Source organism: Anabrus simplex, chromosome 3, assembly GCF_040414725.1.
Source record: "Anabrus simplex isolate iqAnaSimp1 chromosome 3, ASM4041472v1, whole genome shotgun sequence".
NCBI lineage: Eukaryota > Metazoa > Arthropoda > Insecta > Orthoptera > Tettigoniidae > Anabrus > Anabrus simplex.
Window position 1 is genome coordinate 2,962,952 of NC_090267.1, and position 15,130 is coordinate 2,978,081.

The 15,130-nt window shown below is 40.0% G+C and overlaps 1 long non-coding RNA gene across 1 annotated transcript in view; it reads left to right on the forward strand.

The window, feature by feature from the left end:
- Positions 1–4,151: 4,151 nt before the first annotated feature.
- Positions 4,152–15,130, forward strand: part of LOC137498972 (uncharacterized) — a 93,234-nt gene continuing 82,255 nt past the window's right edge. The window contains exon 1 of the long non-coding RNA XR_011017950.1: positions 4,152–4,329. This is a non-coding gene — a long non-coding RNA (uncharacterized lncRNA). The remainder of the gene's footprint in view (positions 4,330–15,130) is intronic.

The window sequence follows — 15,130 nt, forward strand, 5'->3', positions numbered from 1 at the left end:
AGGGCGAACAAGTTGTCAGCTAATTACCACTACCTAAACGGAATCCTACACAAGTTTGTGGATGATGATCATACGAAACTTCGGATCGTAGTACCGTCAGAGATGCAAGTGACGTTAGTAAGCCATGTACATCATGTCATTGGACATGGAGGTATAGCGAAGGTCTTGGCTACCCTTCAGGAGACTTTCGTGTGGGCCAAAATGAATCAAACGGTTCGAGATGTACTACGGATTTGTGATATCTGTCAAAAAATAAAACCGATCTCGTATCTACTCGAGCAATCTCCACGAACTTTACTACCCAAAGAGCTACGGGAAAAATTCGCAATGGTCCTATATGGGCTTTTACCGAACGCCCGCAGGGGAAACCAGTTCATTCTCGTCAGTTTAGACGTATTTTCAAAATTTGTAGCACTTTATCCACTGCAGGAATCTAATTCCAAAACCGTTTGAGAGGAATAACGTCACACATAATTCCGCGAATGGGGAAGCCCTAATTCATCCTCACTGATCATGGCAGTCAGTTCACATCTGCTGCGTTTGCAAATCAGTTGCAACAGCTAGACATTAAACACGTGTTAAGTTCGATTCGCCATCCCGAATCAAACCTGTCAGAAAGGATTATGAGAGAGATCGCTAAGTTCTGCCGAATATATTGTTCAGACGCACACTGGCGATGGATTGACGTGGTGCCTATCATAGCTGAGTGCATTAACACTACGATCCACGAAGCGACGGGTCAGATTCCTGAAGTGATACATTTCAATAGATATCCTGCTAGGCCATCGCATGACGCGCTTGCATGTCCCACAGATCCCCGGGATTAAAACGAAATCTGTGTCAGGAAAACGCGAAAACACCTGGAAGCACAAGCCGAGCGCAGATTAAGGATACTCAGAAATAAGCGATTCCACCGTCCATTGAGATTCGGCGAGCTGGTTCTAGTTAAGAAACCTGCCGTTTCTAATCCTGAACGCAAGGTGTACCACAAGTTTTGCCAGTTATTTGTGGGGCCTTACAAGATCATACATACTTATGAGAATAATTCATATAAGGTCCAGAGCTTGGATGGTAGCACAGGAAACGTGTATAACGCGCCAATTTGAAGCTGTACCATACACCGGCAGATCAGAGAGAGGCTGAGGATGCACGAAACGAGGCTGAGGACGACAAAGAAGAAGGTGAGGACGAAGGAGAGGATGATGAAGAAGAAGAATGAAGAGAATAAGAAGTCCAACTGATCCATTGGCAAATAGAAGCAAGACCATGCCCAGAATGTGCAGAGCCTGACAGCGATGTCCAAGATTTTGTTAACATGATCCACCTGATTCAACGAGAGAATGAAGAATTGAGCCTCAATAACCAGAATCTGTGGGACGAGATCAGTCACCATCGAAACGGAATGGAAGTAGTAATCAAATTATGATGAAAGTATGATGCGCATATGGCAAAAAATTCTCATGATTATCACAAGATTTTTTACCGAGCAACGGGAAAATGTACCCGGATGAGGTGGGCCGTAGATATCATGATTTCATGTTTATAATATAAATGCAGACATATGGGAATATTAAATTATGTACAGTGTCAGTTTGGTGTGGAAAGAAGAATTTCGACATAGCCAGACGTGGTCGCGACAATCCGTCGCTACAGTTAAGCCTGTCATTATGGGGAGAATATTTCCTTGTCAGAAAGTTAAGAGGATTAAATCTAGAGCTCACAACAACTACAAGGAAGTGAGAGAGCCTTTATTTCTGAACAAGGTGCAGCCGATGTGTCGCAAAATACGGAGAATATGACGTACTAGAGTTTCCAACGCCTCGAGGCATTTTGTCGTCAGGTTGCAAGAAAGCGATATTCGAAATAACCGCTGCGTTGGTAGTCAATGACTAAATTTATCAGAGGCTCACAGATGCACCAACTTTAGAGAAACCAAGGCGAACTCCACTTAGCTTCTCTGATAAAAGTAATTAAATTATTCCAACCACAAAATTGAATAGAGGGGATTTTTGTCATACCATCCCAGTGTTGATTAATTGTAATCGTAATAAATTAGAGTAAAAAATTCTTGGAAATGACCCTCGCGAGCTCGCCATTGGTCAAGACGATCACGCCATCAGGGACGCCGACTTAGTGCGCGAAAAGTGGAGGAGAGAAATCAAGTGATATCTCCGTGATCGCCGAACGATATGAGTACAGAATACGACACGTGAATGTGTATCGCCAGTTTATTAAGTGGGATAAATTAAGAGATCCAAATGCACCTGCAAATACCGATTTAGGATAACCAACCCCCCCCCCCTCTGATATGACCGCGCAGGTACACGTAAGTGAGCTATATATTCTTCCAACTCACGCCTCAATATTTACTGCTGAGGCTTTCGCTATTCGACAAGCCTTGTTATACCTCAATAATCACCACATCACCAAAGCGACCATTTTTACAGATTCCTTAAGTGTGCTTCAAAGCTTAATGCCACACAAGTCCTATAAAAATTGGTACATCTGCAACATTCGACGCATATTATTTGAACTCAATGAAACTGGAGCTGATATAACTTTAATATGGATAAAAGGACATTCGAACATCGCCGGTAATGATCAGGCTGATAAAATGGAACTGATATAACTCTAATATGGATAAAAGGACTTTCGAACATCGCCGGTAATGATCAGGCCGCATCAACGCTTCCATTGCCCACCCCTACAAAGACTTCACCCTGACCATGAAACTTGCTATTCAACAAAAATGGCAGCACAATTGGTCACAATCGGCGAAACTATTGGGTGAATATTATTATCAGCCGCAACCGAGCAATGCTAGTCATTCATGGCTTTCAAAAACAAAAACAAAAGAAGACATATTACTACTATTATCAGATTACGCTTTAATCACGCTCCTACTCCGGCTTATAAATTCAAATTAAAACTGACAGATTCGCCCATGTGTTCATGTAATAATAGCATGGCCGGCGTTAATCATATTTTCTTTCAATGTTCCCATTTCACCATACACAGAAAACGTTTTTTCCACACATTACACTCGCAACGAATCCCAGTACCCACAACTGTAGCTCGCCTACACATTCAATTGTTCTCGCTATTCAATTTTTTTTTTGGATAACTGTAACATTAAACTCTAACTTTGCTTGACTACTGAGTTTGTATGTGGTTCTTCACTTGCTCCTCCTCTACATAACTGCAACCTAGGACGTCGTTACGTTCTCGTTCGATAACCTCAGTGTTTCTGTAAGTGTAGAAAAACTCCATACATCTCCAGTAAAATTCAAAGTTTGGTTCTCTTGAAAATTCACGACAGCACGTGTTGTGACTGGGTAATGGCTTTTCAGCATCGCCCAAGATATTCCTAAGAAGAACAAGAAGGAGAAGGAGAGGAGAAGAAGAAGCACTAGGGTGTAAATGCATCCAGATAAAGTGTGCCGCTAATACTCGGTTTTACGATACAGGCGAATGAAATGAAATGTCGAATGGCTTTTAGTGCCGGGATATCCCAGGACGGGTTCGGCTCGCCAGGTGCAGGCGACCTGCGTGTCATGATGAGCATGAAATGATGATGAAGACAACACATATACCCAGCCCCCGTGCCGTAGGAATTAACCAATTAAGGTTAAAATCCCCGGCCCGGTCAGGAATCAAACCCGGGACCCCCTGAACCGCAGGCTAGCACGCTGACCGTTCAGCCAACGAGTCGAACTAATACAGGCGAAGAGACTGTAGGATATCGTGAATTTAAATATATACCATACGCTTGGTTGAATTTTGAGATCCAATTTAATTTGAATCATTTATCAATAATAATAATAATAATAATAATAATAATAATAATAATAATAATAATAATAATAATAATAATAATAATAACTTAATTGGTTTATGTCATACGAGCACTTGGATAGTAGTGAAGTGCAGCTTGTCTCTGATGACTATTTCGGACTCCTCTCAGAAGTATAAAGTTACCTGAAGGTAAGTAAATTATACCGGGTGTATATACGTACAGATGAGGAACACCGCCGTGGTTAAAACATGAGGGTGAAGAGCTATTTACAATTTCAGCTTTACGTTCGAAGTGGTTGGCTTGTAATTTAATGTTACCGGTATATTATTCTAATTTGTGTGGCGTTTGTAGGCAAATTTATTTCGTCGATTGTGCTATGTCTGTAAGATTTTATTCAAGTGATTGTGATCCCTTTCACTTGACACTGTGTCCACAGCCTTTAACACACTGCTGATAAAGTTGGAGTTTGTTGTTGCCAGTCTTCTAGATCTCAACAAAGACCATAACATCTTACGGTGCCTGAAATAAATCAGGTAAGCTTTATTGTCTAGTACATATTCTTATACAAAAAACAACGGCAAATATATCTACCCTCATGAATATATCTAATAGGATTTGATGGCGCTTGCAAGTGAATTGGCAATGGTCGGCTTGCGTACCGCGATCTATTTAAGGTACGGTACCTCATGGCATATTACTGCCAATAATGAGTGCAGTTGGTTAGGCGAAAGGGTGACTAAATGGGTGGCTATATTTCTAGAAGATAGAACTCGGAGAATTAGAGTAGGCGAAGCTTTATCTGACCCTGAAATAATTAAGAGCAGAATTCCTCAAGGCAGTATTATTGGATTTGTAGGTTTTCTTATATGTAAATGATATGAGTAAAGGACTTGAGTCAGAGATAGGGCATTTTTGCCGATGGTGATATTCTGTATAGGATAAGCTGGTAGAAATTTCAAGTGCACTCCGCAGTGATTATTGCTTAATGTGTTAGTTTCAGTGCTGCTATTCTTACCTAAGAATTGTTCTAGAAGAGAGATGTGTTCAGTACATTTACCAGGGACCAATCCACCCACCCCTAGAAGTATATTTACTTTTTAAATCAAAATACTGTTTTAGACGTCATAGTCCATTGCTTATGCTGTACTATAACGGGGATTGGTTGACGTATGGAAGAAGATGAGATTTCATTACCAACCATTGCAAAAGAAAAACTGTTGAAGTGGCCAGCAAAGTTTGAAAGTGTTATAGCATCGGGCGGTAACCTCACACTTACTCAATTCCTCCTGTAATCTAGGGGCTTACGGCAAGAAGTAGAGGTAATTTATTAGCGTTAATGTTTTTTTGCTCATCCAGGCCAATCTATGCCATGAGAACGGTGGTCCCTTTGGGGCCACACTCTCTTCAAGAGGTTCTTTTGTATCGCCGCGGTGCATAGGTACTGTCCGCACAGCAAGAAAAATATTTACAGCCATAAATCAAACTAAAATTTATCGGCAGTGCTGTTCTACTCACCTCTACTTACCTCAGAGCTATTAGTGGAAACCTAAGAACAGACACTTCGCAGGCGCCACCTATTCGTGCCTCGTGTTACTAAAATAGCGGAGTGCACTGTAAATAATGCCAATAAGTTACAAGATTGTGAGCAACTGCAAAATGACCTTGATGATGTCTTGAGATGGAAAGTAGGCAATGACATGATGGTAAACGTGGTTAAAATTCAAGTTGTGTGTTTCCTCTCAGTTTTAATTACTGCGGTGATGGGGTGAAAATTCGTGATGGGTTTCACTGTTAGTGAAATGAAATGAAATGGCAAATGTCTTTTAGTGCCGTGAGTGTCAGAGGACAAGTTCGGCTCACCGGATGCAGGTATTTTGATTGGACACCCATAGGTGACCTGCGTGTCGTGATGGGGAAGACGTGATGATGGAGGCGTCACAAACACCTAGCTCCCTTGCGAGCGAAATTAAGCAATTAAGGTTAAAATTACAGACCCTGCGGGGAATCGAACCCGGGACCCCTGTGACCAAAAGTCAGCACACTAACCGTTTAGCCATGGAGCCAGACATTGTAAGTACCTAGGTGTTATGATCTTCATTGGGATATTTAAATAAATGGTTATGAGGGTATGTAAATGAGAGGGCATATAAGTCTCTGGTAAGACTCCAACTAGAATGTTGTTCCAGTGTATGGGGGCCCTTACCAGGATTACTTATACAAGAACTGAAAAAAATCCAATGAAAGCAGTTTGATTTCTTCTAGGTGATTTCTGACGAAAGGGTAGCATTTCAAAAATGTTGCCAAGTTTGGGATGGGATGGCTTTGGAAAAAGGAGACGAGCTGCTCGACTAAGCAATATGTTCTGAGCTGTCTGTGGAGAGATGACATGAGATGATATTAGTAGATGAATACATTTGAGTGGTGTTTTTAAATGTAGAAAAGATCACAATATGAAGAACTCAAGAGGGGAAATTGGGGCAAATATTAATTTATAGGAAGGGGAGTTAGAGACTGGAATAACTTACCAAGAGAAATGTTCAATAAATTTCCAATTCCTTTCCAATCATAAAAAAGCTAGGAAATCAACAGATAGGGAATCTGCTACCTGGTTGACTGCATTAAATGCATATCAGTACAGACTTTTTGAATTGGGCCTGTCATATTATCCATTAATCAGTATGTTTAGACAATTTAATGTAAGTGTAGGAGGTTTATTTTCGTATTTTAAATTATGTTACACTGGCCTGGCAAAATGTTTTGAAATAAAGCGCTAGTAATGTAAAGGAGGTATTTAAAACAATTGCATTGTCATAATAAAACAAATAGAAAAATGTTCTTGTAAATTTAATGCATTATTATATTACCAATACATATTTCACTGATTTTGATAGATACGTATTTCAATAATTAATTCCAACAAGCCAAAGGCTCATACAGAGAAATTGTACAATGAATAATATATTCAGTGGCGGATCTACAAACTCTGATAATTACAATGATATAATCAGGTGACGTAAACAGTAAAGGTAGACACATCAATACAGAAAGTGCAAAAAATAAAAGACCATTCTATAGTCCCTTAATTATACTATGATACTAAAACTATTTAGTACTACAAGTGAGTAACATGCAACAGGATGATTGACAAAGCAGGGCGGGTGGTTGTTTTTAACATTACCTATTTATATTTGACGTATGATGTATCTATTCCTCAGATTTTCCTTTGGATTTCGTTTGAAAGTTATTAAAGTAGAGGCAATTTTTACGTCAGCAGGAAGCTTGTTGTATGCTTGAAGTGCTGAGAATTTACAACTGTTCTTACTATACGCTGACTGAGCAAATGTCATGGGATATCGGAGCACTGATGCGCAGGTGTGTTGTCTGCGCACCACACACCCCCTGTGCCAGCGGCAGTTCTATAGGAGACTTTGTGAGCAGTGGCTGTGCATGTGACAGGTGTAACATGGAACGTCGTTGTGAGCTGACACCGTTCGAATGGGGTATGGTGGTCGGTGCCCGACGGATGGGAAGTGCGATTTCGGAAGTGGTGCGGGAATTCGCCTTCACACGATCAACTGTGTTCAGGGTGTATCATGAATGGTTGAATGGATGAACGACCGGCCGTCCAGCCACCCTCGATGACAGTGACAGGCGACATGTGAGACCAATTGTCAATAGTGACAGACGGGCAACCGTGTAACAAATCACGGCTCAGTTGAGCACAGGCTGTGCTAGACATGTCTCCCAGTTGACAATCCGTAGGAACATGGATTCTATGGGGTAAGGGAGCCGGCGCCGCACACCGCTGCCACTGTTAACCCAACGTCATCGGGCACAACGATGCGCATTTGTCGCCAGTCACCAGGGATGGACCCTGGAACAATGGCGTAACGTGATATGGTCGGACGAATCACGATTTCAACTGCACCATGCCGATGGGAGGCACCGTGTATGGCGCAGACCACATGAAGCGATGGATCCCGCCTGCCTTAAAGGTGTGGTCCGAGGTGCTGGTGTCTCTGTTATGGTCTGAGGTGCATTTTCCTGCTATGGAATGGGCCCCCTAGTTGCTCTGGAAGAGACTTTCAATGGTACGCGGTATGTTGAGCTGCTCGGAGACCATCTCCACCCATTTTTGGCCTCCAAGCGCCCAGACGGTTCTGCAGTGTTTCAAGATGATAACGCGCCGTCACATCGCTCGCACGTCGCCCAGAAATGGTTCCAGGAACATGCAGCAGAGGTCCAACGACTGCCATGGCCACCCAGGAGCCCCGATATGAACCCCATCGAGCAAATCTGGGGTATCCTGGAACGCAGACTCCGTGCCATGGATCCTGCACTCACGAACACACCAGCATTGGCAGCCGCTCTGCAAACGATTTGGTGTCAGCTGCGTCCAGAGGACTACCAAGGACTTGTAGACTCATTTCCACGGCGTCTCACTGCAGTTCGCAGGGCCAAAGGAGGCTCCGCACGCTATTAGGTGACTATCCCATGACATTTGCTAAGTCAGTGTATTATGAAGGGTAGATGTGATACAAGGCCAAATCATCTGAATGTCTAGTTTGATACCTGTGGTGTTCTGAATTGGTTATTAAAGCATTGTTGTGAAATATTATATTTCTTTTTATTTTATACATTAGTATGACAGAATTAAGCTCTGTAAGTATGCTGAGAGGTAGAATTTTGGTCTGAACGTACAGGTCTTTTACTGGGGTGTATAATGGTAAGTTAAATATGTTCCTTATTGCCGTGTTCTGTGTCATCATTAGTACATTCAAGTAAGACTTTATACAATGTGACCAAATTACACATAAGTACTGCAAGTGGCTATGTACTAGTGAATAATAAATTTGTAGGAGGAAGTGTTTAGAGATTAAATATCTAAATATTTTTAGTAACCCAGAAACTGGAGCAATTTTCTTGATTATGTATTCACCATGGTCGTTCCAGGTCAGGTTCTCATCAATAATTCAAGATATTTCACTTTATTTATTTTCTCTATTTCCATATCATTTTTGAGTAATTTGTCGCTATTTGAGTGAAGTATTTTCCGGTTTGAAATACTTATGTATTTAGTTTTCTGCAGATTCATTGTCATTTTGTTACACTGTTACCAGTGTAGGAGAGTAAGTATGTCTTGCTGCATGTTTTCTAAAGCTGTGTCCTTACTTTTGCCCGTATAGAAGATATTGGTGTCATCAGCGTATAATGTGATGTAGCCATTTAGATTACATGAAGAAATATCATTTATATAAATGAGAAATAAAATATGACCTAGTATGGAACCTTGTGGGACACCATGGGTTATATAATTGGCAGAGCTCGAGTAATTATTCACGGTAACAAGTTGCTTTCGTCCTGTTAAGTAATTTCGAAACCAATTCCGGGTAAGGCCACGAATTCTAGCCTTTTCTAATTTTCTTAAAAGAATACTATGATCAACAGTATCAAAAGCTTTGGTAAGATCAATAAATAAGTCTTCTGCAATGTTGTTGTTATCTACGGTGGACTGTAACATTATCATGAGATCAACAGTAGCTATTTCGGTACTAGACCTCTCCCTGGGCGCATATTGCCCCTTATAGAAGAAATTCTTTTTGTTTAAGAAAGCCAAAAGTCTTTTCTCACAACATACTTTTGGAAACAATTGATAAAATCGAGATTGTCATATAATCACTTGGATTTAGTCTATTCCCTCCCTTAAACACAGGGATCACTTTAGCTATCTTTATTTTATTGGGTATTATACCGGTAGTCAGGGACTCGTTAATGATCTCTATGAGTAATCCTATTATAGGATCCTTTGCTTTTTTGATAGTGAGGTAGTAACGTCATCCATTCCGCAGCTATTCATACTTTTAAGGTTAGATATGATGGATTTTACTTCTGCTACATCCGTTGGGTACAGGTAAAGGGATTCAAGGCTAGTAAATTCACTTAAAGACACAGTATTATGTTCAGGAATACTTAGAGCTAGGTTTTGGCAATGTTTATAAAAAAGGAGTTGAATGAGTCACACAGAACCTGTTAATCAGTTATTACTTTGCCTTCATGCCTCCGTGGCTCAGACGGCAACGCGTCGGTCTCTCACCGCTGGATACCGTGGTTCAAATCCCGGTCACTCCATGTGAGATTTGTGCTGGACAAAGTGGTGGTGGGACAGGGTTTTCTCTGGGTACTCCGGTTTTCCCTGTCATCTTTCATTCCAGCAACACTCTCCATTCGCATTTCATAGCATTTATCGGTCATTAAAAATCGCTTTGGGAGTGCCGACCCCATCGTACTAGTAGCCTATATCTGCTTCATTCATTCACATCCCTGACACGGTCAATGACTGGAAAACAGGTTGTATGTTATCATTCCTTTTTCACTTTGCCTTCAATTTCAAGCGTGGTACACGAGACATTCGTTACTTTTTTATTATGAATGATTTTGTTCATTAATTTCCATGTCTGTTTTGGATTGTTGCTATGAGATTTGAATAGGTTTGAGTGGTAGTCATGTTTGAGTCTTCTTTTTAAATTAGTTACTGAATTTCTACATCTGCAATATTCTTGTCTCAGAAGCATGTTATTCTTGTGAGTAGGATGTTTGAGTTTTGCATGCAAGCAGTCTCGTCTCTTTATAATGGTAAGAACATCTATTAGTAACCCAAGGAATTTTCCTAGGTTTGTTTATGCCCTTTAATATTGCATTGTGTTTATTAGGACGGCTTGTATTAATTGTCCTTTTGTTGTATTTGGTTAATGAATGAATCATACAATATAGCTATGTGGCAACTGTTCACATGATATGTATCTAAACTAAATTTTACACCTTCATATCTTCTTCTCTGGCTGAAATGGTCAGCAACATCATAAAAGTTAATTAAAAATTGTTTTGTACGGCTAAAATGTCCAAATGTTACGTGTTCATTCAAAAATGTTACAAAAGGTTATTAGGATCAACCTACTCAATACATTAGGATTCTTAAAATTAAGATTTACATCTTGTTATACTAAAATGACGATACACGTTTTGCCCATTATATCGGTATCATCAGCCATACTCTCATGTTTAAAAGATAAAGATCAGGATCCTGATTGCTTTAGTCAAAATGTTACACAGAGAAATGTGAATAATGTAAAAATATGTGAAATTGTTGTGAGTTCTTAAATGACAATTTAACAATAAAAACTCATTTTAAAATGTTTGCGAGACTAGTTTATATTTACATAAATAATAAGAAAGTCTACGGCTAAATTTGAGGTCTTGGGTTACAGTATCAAAGTGAGAGTGGAATCTAGTTGAAGGCAACCCAATTTGATGTTGTAGAAAAGGTTAAAATGAACCTGAAGTGGCTTAATTATTTCAGATGACATTGAAACTTTCTTGTTGGAAGCTCATAGTGTTAACATGTAGTATGACGCTGTGTGTGTGATAGAGTTGTTGGAACCATTAAACTCGTAATTTATGAAATGAGTCCATAGTCTTCTTACTTTTGTTGAAGAAATAATGAAGGATTCACAACTGAGTGTTGCTGTGTAAGTCTCTGCTAGCTAAAGTGATTATTTTCTCTTGTACTGATAGTCAAATGGGAAAGTTCTTGCTTGTTGTGGGCTGTATCATGAAATGAAGAAATAATTGAAGGACGTTAGGTGAAGAATCTGTAATGAAAAGAAGGTAGAAAGATTTAAAGTTTAGAGAAAAGACGGCTGTGTTTGACGGGAATGTTAAGTATTCATTTACTTACCCTCTTGATTTTTGTGGTATGATCTGGTTGTCTTTGTGGTGTCAGAACGAGTGGCATTTGCATTTCCTGTATTGAATATGTGTGAAATTGAGGGAGGGGGTGTGGTGGAGGGGTGGAGAAGTGCGGAGCATTAAGCTTACGCACTTTTGGCTGTGGAAGATTAGCAGGGGCGGACACAGAGGAAGTTACCTTTAAGGGGGAGGTGGGAACTTTTTTGGAAGTTAGTTTAAGATTCTTAAGAATTTTGTTTAGATTTAGATTTAAGGATTGTAATAAATTGGGTAATGTTTTGTATAAGGGATTTTTTACTTCAACTGGATCACTGAGACTTAAGTTTTTGTTGTAGTATTGATCTAGATATATGCAAATCATTTCTAATTCGTTCATTAATTCCCCTTTGACCACTAATTTAATGATTGTAAGGTCCTGTTCGATAGTTGTAAAATGATGACCAGTATCTTTCATATGATAACTCATAGCTGAGTACTTGTTGTGTCTATCCGCATTAGAGTGCTCCTGATATCTAGTAAAGAAGCTCCGGCCTGTTTGCCTAAGGTAAAAAATTTCACATTGCATACACTTGAGCCTCTATATGCCTGAACTTGAGTAGATACTACTGTTTGAGTTGGGTGCGTTGTGATTGAAAAACAAGTTGCGGTTGGTGTTTGTTGCCTTAAAGGTAATGTTGATATTTTGTATTCTTAGGGGTTTGTTCCTTGGTAATTGCCTGGATTAATGTAGGTGAACGTGGCAAAATTAGATTGTTTGATATTATCTGGGACGAAGTTTGTAATTGATCCAGTTAGTTATTCGGTTAACTATTTCTGTTTTGAAACCGTTTAATTTTGCTAAATTCTTAATATAATTGATTTCTGCTTTTTTAGGTCCTTAGGTGAAAATGGGATTTTGGGGGCTCGGTAAATTAAACTGTAGAAGGCAGCCTGATTTTGGGACATAGGGTGTACTGATGAATTTTAATTGTTAGTGGGGTGTGGGTAAGTTTTCTGAAAATTTGGAAATCAAATATGTTGTTACCATGTGTTACAATAATGTCTAAAAATTGATGGATGGATCCGTTGACCTCTTCCTCCTTAGTGAACTTAATGTTTTGATTGAAGGAGTATAAAAAAATCTAGAATTTCATTGCTGTTGTTAAGATTACTATCGATTATTGAGAAAGTATCATCTACGTACCTGAGCCACAGGCATAGTCCATTTATTTTTGAAGTTATTTTGGCTGACATATGTAAAGACTCATTAGAACACCATTTTAACCTTTTCTGAACCGTCAAATTGGGTTGCCTTGAACTGGATTCCACTCTCACTTTGATATTCTAACCCAAGACCTCAACTTTAGCCATGGACTTTCGTATTATTTATGTAAATATGGACTAGTTGACTATTTTTATAAAATGTTTTCAACAGTTCAGATTGAGCCACTGGCGAGTGCGGACGTATTGAGTGGAGGGAGGAGGCAGTGTAAGTGCGGAGTGCAGGAAGGCAGTGAGGTGCTTACAGGCAATGATTGGTGTGGAGCAGTACAGGGCGAGCATAGGAGGATGGGAGGGAAGAAAGAAGAAGTGAAGACAAGAGGATGTAAAATAGAATTGGAAAAAATAGAAGAATTAATGCTATCTGCGGCGGTGATTATGACATTGCTTTGGATTGGTGGGGTAGAACTGAACCCAGGTCCGACTTCCAGGGGAAATATGAGCTGGGAGGACATGGAAGCAATTAGAAAAATCGTAAAGGAGGTGGTCGCGGAGGCCTGTCCCTTTGAGCAAATCAAAAACATGATCCGTAAACAAACGAGAGAGTTTTAAAAAATGAAGGGGTGGTTCCAAGAAAAGGCAGAAGACACAGCTTCGCAGGTGAGGAAAAATGGCGCAGAAGTTTCAGCATTAAGAGAGAAAATAGGGCGATTAGAAGAGGAGATGGCGAAACTGAAAACCGAAGTAGTTACTAACACTCGAAATCGTAGATATAAATGCCTATTTATATACGGCGTGCAAGAGGAGAAGAAGGAAGATAAGACGAGTATAATTTATAAAGTAGTGGACCTAATTCAAGGGAAAATGAAAATAAATTTCAGTCAAGTGGACATAGATGATGTGCAGAGAGTGGGAAGATTTAGAAGAAATAGGCCTATCAAAGTGCAACTATTTTCTACATTGATGGCTAATATAATGGTTGGTAATGCAGATAACTTGCGGAGGGAAAAATATGGATAAAGAGGGACATGGGAACTGAAGCGAGGAAGGACGAAAGAATCCTTAGAAAACATAGGATACGAGCCAGGCAGAAGGGGTTGAGTGCAATCATTAGAGGACAGGAACTAGTGGTGTCAGGCAACAACTGGAGTAAAATCTGATGGGTGGATAGACTGATGGACCTAGAAATGAGGATGAAACAAGACGAAGACGCAAAGAGAAGTGTAGAGAATAGTGGGGAAGATAGACAAGTGAAAGATATTAGGCAAGTGAAAGATATTGAAAATGGAGAAGAGAGGATGGTAGAAGTGTAATTATCGAAAGTATTAGTGAAAAGTGCGAAGAGAGACAGGGAGAGGTGCTAAGTGGAAGTGAGTGTATGAACACCGGCAAGGAAGGAACAGAGGACGGACAGTGCCGTGTGGAGATAGAAGAGCAAGCGAGTGAAGGGGGCAGGGAGAGTGAGCAGCAAGAAACTGTGAATGCAGAGTGTAGTGGTGTAGTGAGCAACAAAGGTTCCGAGAAGACTGATCAGCAGGAAGGTAAAGCTATTATGCGTAAAGGAAGAAGTAAGAGTTTAAAAGACATCTGGGGAATAAATACTGTCGTTCTCTATATGCGATTTTCTATTTTACGCAATAAAAATATCACACGAGAACACTTTTACGTATTCTAAAAGCAACTTTATTATCGCTACGAACTTATCCTGTCAGCAGAAGAAAACATTCAGTGCCTCTCTCAGAATACAAAAAAAAACAATCGCTCTCTAAAACAATCTACATAGAATTTATATATGTTTTACATCAAAGATCTAATGGTGCTGTTCCTTGACGCCATATTGGAAATCTGTGTGCCGTACGTCCGCACGTTATACGTCCATGGATACGAAACATAAATATAATAACATAATAATTTCGGCTCATCATACAACTTCAAAATACCAGTATTGAAGGTTTTATCCTAATTAGGATACCTGTCCTACGACAATTATCCTCCCCTAAAACCTTCAATACTGATTCCGGACCTTCTCTTCTCCAGGTCCCAAATTACAAGTAGTCGTCTTGTTATCTATGTCTTCAGCTATTCCATCCTCCAGAACAGGTATCAGTGTATGTTGATCCTCTCCGAAGTCCGTACTCCTCCGGGATCCCCTAGAGAGCGCCCACTCTCCGGTCCCTCCGCTATCCTGTAGGGGTCGAGATAACATCTTCTCCTTGAGAAACCTCGCTGCCATTTCAGTCGTCTTTTTCCTTTTTCTTGGAAGATTCACCTGTTGTATCTTCTGAGCTTTTCTCACCATCCTTCTCACTTTTTTTCTTATTTTCCGCTGTTTTACTATCTGATTGATCCTTCTCTCTAGATGCCTTTCCGGACCTTGCTTCTTTTTCA